Genomic DNA, 6108 nt, shown 5'->3' with positions numbered 1-6108 from the left:
TAGACTAGACTATAGACTAGACTATAGACTAGACTATAGACTAGACTATAGACTAGACTATAGACTAGACTATAGACTAGAATATAGACTAGACTATACTATAGACTATACTATAGACTATACTATAGACTAGACTATAGACTAGACTATACTATAGACTATACTATAGACTATACTATAGACTATACTATAGACTATAGACTAGGCTATAGACCAGACTGTCGACTGTCGACTATATTCTGCATTGCTTTTTATTTAAAATATTTGCCATTTTAAAGACAAAATCTTAAGCATCTTCATTTCTATAGAAAAACTTTAACATTTTCTATAAAAAACTTCAGCCTTTTCTGTAGATTTCTACAAAAGTTTGCTGGATTACTGGGTAGTATTTTTTTGTATGTGTAATTACGATCCAAATCATGATTTACCTAAAAGTAGGCTACATACTTATGCTTCAAAAGTGAAGTTAATCTCTTAAATCTTGTGCTTTAATATATTTGCAAAATCAACCATTAATTTCGATGTTTTATATATTATTTCGGAAGAGCAAATAATTTAATCCTAAATTATTTTGTTGTTGCCTTTAAACAAATTCATTTTCTTTTGTTTATTTTTAACTGCTACTTTCGTTGTTGTTATTGCTGTTATTGTTTATAATTCTCAGGGGTTCCATTTGAAATGAAATTAAAATATGAAAATCTTCAAAAAATACTTCTTGCCACCATTTCGCTTCATATTAACAACGGCTTGTTTACCTGCGTGTATAATTTCAAGTGAAAATCCAGGACTATAAAAATTCAAGTCATTGAAAATGTTGCCAAGACAGACAACACAAATAAACAAACAAATAAAGAAAACCGAGTACAAGGAACAAAACTGGCAAAATGAAAACTTTTTAATAAACATAAAAATTTCATTTTAAATCTCAGCCAAAAAAAGAAAATGAAAATTATTTCCAAATAGATTAAATGTAAATAAGTTTTTGCTTTTCATTTTCACAAAGTAATCAGGTGAAAACAATTCTTATCATAAATACAATATACACAATACAAGAACTACAACAGCAGCAATAGCAATAACAAAAGCAGCCACAACCACCAGTGATAACAAGAAAATTAAGATTTAAAAGGGAAAGTTTTTAATTTTGTTTCATTTTGGTGGGTCTTTGTTTAAATTTAATCAATTGCCACCATTAATGTTGATTGGGAGAGAAATTTAAATATTTACCGAAAGAAACCTTGATGAGGTTTTCTTATGGATTTGCTAGGGGATTAGCTATTGATATTAACAAATATTTAAATTTGGAGCTATTTAAAGAAATCATATTTAAGGTGTAAAATACTTTTGACTTTAAAAACTTAAAAACAAATAGAACAACTAAGAACATCTATTATAAAAATTTTTAAGACTGCAGGCTGATCTATTGACTAGCTTTTAGTCTAGCAAGTCTATAGTCTTGTCTATAGACTATGGTGTAGTCTATAGAGTAGTCTATAGCATAGCCTATAGTGTAGTCTATAGTATAGTCTATAGTGTAGTCTATAGTGAAGCCAATAGTCTAGTCTCTATAGTCAATGGTGTAGTCTATAGTCATGTCTATAGTCTAGACTATAATCTAGTCTATAGTATAGTCTATAGTCTAGTCTGTAGTCTAGTCTGTAGTCTAGTCTATAGTCTAGTCTATAGTCTAGTCTATAGTCTAGTCTATAGTCTAGTCTATAGTTTAGTCTATAATCTAGTCTATAGTCTAGTCTATAATCTATTCTACAGTCTAGTCTATAGTCTAGTCTATATTGTAGCCTATAGTCTAGTCTCTATAGTCAATGGTGTAGTCTATAGTCTAGTATATAGTCATGTCTATTGTCTAGACTATAATCTAGTCTATAGTCTAGTCTATAGTCTTGTCTATAGTTTAGTCTATAATAGTGTCTATAGTCTAGTCTATAATCTAGTCTACAGTCTGGTCTATAGTATAGTCTATAGTCTTGTCTACAGACTACTCTATAGCCTAATCTATTGTCTAGTCTATAGTATAGTCTATAGTCTAGTCTATAGTCTTGTCTATAGTTTAGTCTGTAGTCTAGTCTACAGTCTTGTCTATAGTCTAGTCTATAGTCTAGTCTATAGTCTAGTCTATAGTCTAGTCTATAGTCTAGTCTATAGTCTAGTATAAAGTCTAGTCTATAGTCTTGTCTATAGTTTAGTCTATAGTCTAGTCTATAGTCTAGTCTATAGTCTAGTCTATAGTCTAGTCTATAGTCTAGTCTATAGTCTAGTCTATAGTCTAGTCTATAGTCTATAGTCTAGTCTATAGTCTAGTCTATAGTCTAGTCTATAGTCTATAGTCTAGTCTATAGTCTAGTCTATAGTCTAGTCTATAGTCTATAGTCTAGTCTATAGTCTAGTCTGTAGTCTAGTCTATAGTCTAATCTATAGTCTATAGTCTAGTCTTTAGTCTAGTCTATAGTCTGGTCTGTAGTCTAGACTATAGACTAGACAGTCTAGTCTATAGTCTAGTCTATGGTCTAGTCTATTGTCTAGTCTATTGTCTAGTCTATAGTCTAGTCTAATGTCTAGTCTATATTGTTGTCTATAGTCTAGTCTACAGTCTAGTCTATAGACTGATTTATAGCTTAGTCAATAGTATAGGTTAGTCTAATCTATAGTCTAGTCTAAAGTCTAGTTTGTAGTCTAGTCAACAGACTAGTCTATAGTCTAGTCTATACTCTTTTCTATAGACTGGGTTATAGTCTAGTCTATAGTTGACTTTACAATCTAGTCTTAAGTCTACAGCCTTATCTGTAGTCTATTCTAAAGTCGAGTCTATTGCCTAATCAACAATATTGTATAAACTCTAAACTGAAGTCTGGTCTATAGTCGAATCCATAGCCTAAATTAGGTCTACAACATTTCCCTCAAGTTGATAAGTCACAATCTACCAGTTACCCTTGTAAAACTGTTTTCTCAGAATTATTAAATTAAGGAAAAAGCATAATTCATAATTAAAAGGTACTTCTTTCTTAGTCCAGAAATAAAAAAATGTATTTTGTTTCGCCCTATTATAAAACAGAAACGTGTTGCACTAAATTATTCTCTTTTACTCTCACAATCTATAAAGGAATACAAAACTAAAGGACATGTTATACTTTGTTAATTAATTTTAACAATGTACAAATACATAGTTGGGTATAGAATACACTAGATTATGGCTTTATAAAGTAAAGGTTTAGCTTCAACGACGAAAAGGAATAGGGTTCGCAATAACGGCTTTTAGGACAGCTACTTAAAAAATAGGAAATTAGTAAATAAAATGAATTATATGTTAAATGTTCTGTTTTAATTCTTGTGTAACGAGACATTTTTTATAATTAATTATCCTTATGTAACAAATTGTCTTAACAAATTAATATATCTGACATAACTCTGCAGATCCACTTATTTTCTAATGCATTTTATGAAAAAGTATATTATTTTACTTTTTCATATCACGTAGTTTTTGAAAGAAGACCCTCCCCAAAAAAAAAAACAAAAGAAAAACATGAAAAGTTGTACAAAAAAGTTTATTTTTGTGCACCCAAAAACAAAAAAAAAAAACGATCCAGGACATACGTGAGTTTCGAAGGTGCAAAAGAATTATATAGCACAGAATATCAATTTGTTTTCTTTTGAGGAAAAAAGTTCATTAAATTTAATTCTCAAGGAGTTATATGTGACTTTCTTTACTATGCGGTGTCAAATGAAATATATGTTTCGTATAAGTAAAATTAAGTTTTTATTCGCAGGTGATAAGTCAAACATTTTCAAATTTCTCAAATTCATCATGGTAAAACCTAGATTCTACAGATTAAAGTATAGGCTAGACTATAGACTTGAATATATACCTATAGTGTGGTATATAAATCTATAGTCTAGTCTATATACCAGCTTATTGACTAGACTATAGACTAGACTATATACTAGACTATAGACTAGGCTATAGACTAGAATATAGACTAGACTATAGACTAGACTATAGACTAGACTATAGACAAGACTATAGACTAGACTATAGACTAGACTATAGACTAGACTATAGACTAGACTATAGACTAGACTATAGACTAGACTATAGACTAGACTATAGACTAGACTATAGACTAGACTATAGACTAGACTATAGACTAGACTATAGACTAGACTATAGAGAAGACTATAGGCTAGACTATAGACTAGTCTTTAGACTATAGACTGGACTTTAGACAAGACTATAGACTCGAATATAGACAAGACTATAGACTAGACTATAGACTAGACTATATACTAAACTTTAGACTAGACTATAGACTATGCTATAGACTAGACTATAGACCAGACAGTAGGCTATAATGGACCATATAATAGACTACAGACTAGACAATACACTAGACTAAATGCAAGATTATAGATCAGAATATAGACTGGACTATAGAATAGACTATAGACTAGAATATAGACTATTTTATGTAATAGGCTATAGACAAGGCTACAGACTAGACATTATACTAGACTACATGCAAGATTATAGATCAAAATACAGACTAGACTATAAAATAGACTATAGAATAGACTAAAGAATAGACTAAAGAATAGACTAAAGAATAGACTATAGACTAGAATATAGACTATACTATGGAATTGACTATAGATTAGATTAAAGACTAGACTATATACTCAGCTAGACGCTAGATTATAGACCAGACTATAGAATTGTGTATAGACTAGATTATGGACTAAATTATAGTTTAGACAATAGACTTGACTATAGACTAGACTATAAATCAGACTATAAGTTAAACTATATACTAGTTTATGGACTGGGCTATTGACTAGACTATAGACTCGACTATAGACTCGACTACAGACTCGTCTACAGACTTGAATATATATACTTTAAACTGTAGATTAGACTATATACTAGACTTTGGCTTATGCTATAGACTAAACAATATGCTAGACTACAACTATACTAGATTATAGACTTGACTGTAGACTAGACCAGATTAGATCTCACTAGTTTAGACTAGACCAAAGTAGACTATAAATCAGTGTACAGTCCAGACCAGAATACAATCTGGTTTGTAAAATAGGCTAGAATGTAGACCAGTCTATAGACTAGTTTACAAATTGTACTATATGCTATACTATGGTATAGACTTTAGACTGTGCCTTACATTGCATTGTAAACTAGATTATAGTCAAGGCTATAGACAAGGCTAAAGACCAGAGTCCGTACTAATAATTTAGGCTTTTAGTACTTTTCTTATTATCTGTATATTCATTCCCCTACTTGAAATACTTATTATCGCTTAAACGACCATGATTACCTCTACTGTTTGGCCCCTGTTTTGCAACTTTTCTAATGACAAATATCTTACCTTTATAATCATTATTATAAAATACAAAATGTAAATAGTTTATTGCAGTTTTAATACTTTATAATCAAAATTAATGTTGTAGTTTTTTTTCCAAACAAAACTTGTGTTTATTTATTATGAAAATTTTTTTAAACAGATTTTTCTTATTAAGCTATTCTTCTTATTTTTTCTCTCTCTTTCGCTTACAACTTTCAACTAAATAAGAACTCTGAATTAAATTGCAAAAATTTTGCATACCTTTTAGTCATTGCCATTGTTGGAGTTATTTCTTCAAATCATAATGATATTGTTGTTGTGTTGCCAAAAAGTTTTTACGCCCTCCTGCATACACCTCTTTTAACTTTTTGAAAATATTGTATAAGTAGTATGTAATATGAGTATGAAACCATAAGGAAAAAATTCGGAAAAACTTTTTAATGTGTAGTTTTACTTAAAAAAAAAGAAAATCTGTTATTTTACATTTATTGCCTTTGCAAGTATATTTTTAGGGGTAATTTTATGTAGAATACTTTGCGGAGTATAAGAAATAAAGTTTGCTTGATTTAGGTGGATACAAATAAATAAAATGATTACAGGAAAATAGTTTTTTTTTTCCAAGGAAATCAACAAAAACTTTGCTATATAATCATAAGAAAACTTTTGCTACTTTTATAGTTAAATAAAGCAGCAAACATTGATTATAAAGTATGTTTAAACTCGTTATAAATAAAAATAA

This window comes from Lucilia cuprina, chromosome 6 (genome assembly GCF_022045245.1).
Source record: "Lucilia cuprina isolate Lc7/37 chromosome 6, ASM2204524v1, whole genome shotgun sequence".
NCBI lineage: Eukaryota > Metazoa > Arthropoda > Insecta > Diptera > Calliphoridae > Lucilia > Lucilia cuprina.
The sequence above is the reverse complement of the archived record's forward strand: the minus strand, read 5'-3'. Positions refer to the sequence as shown.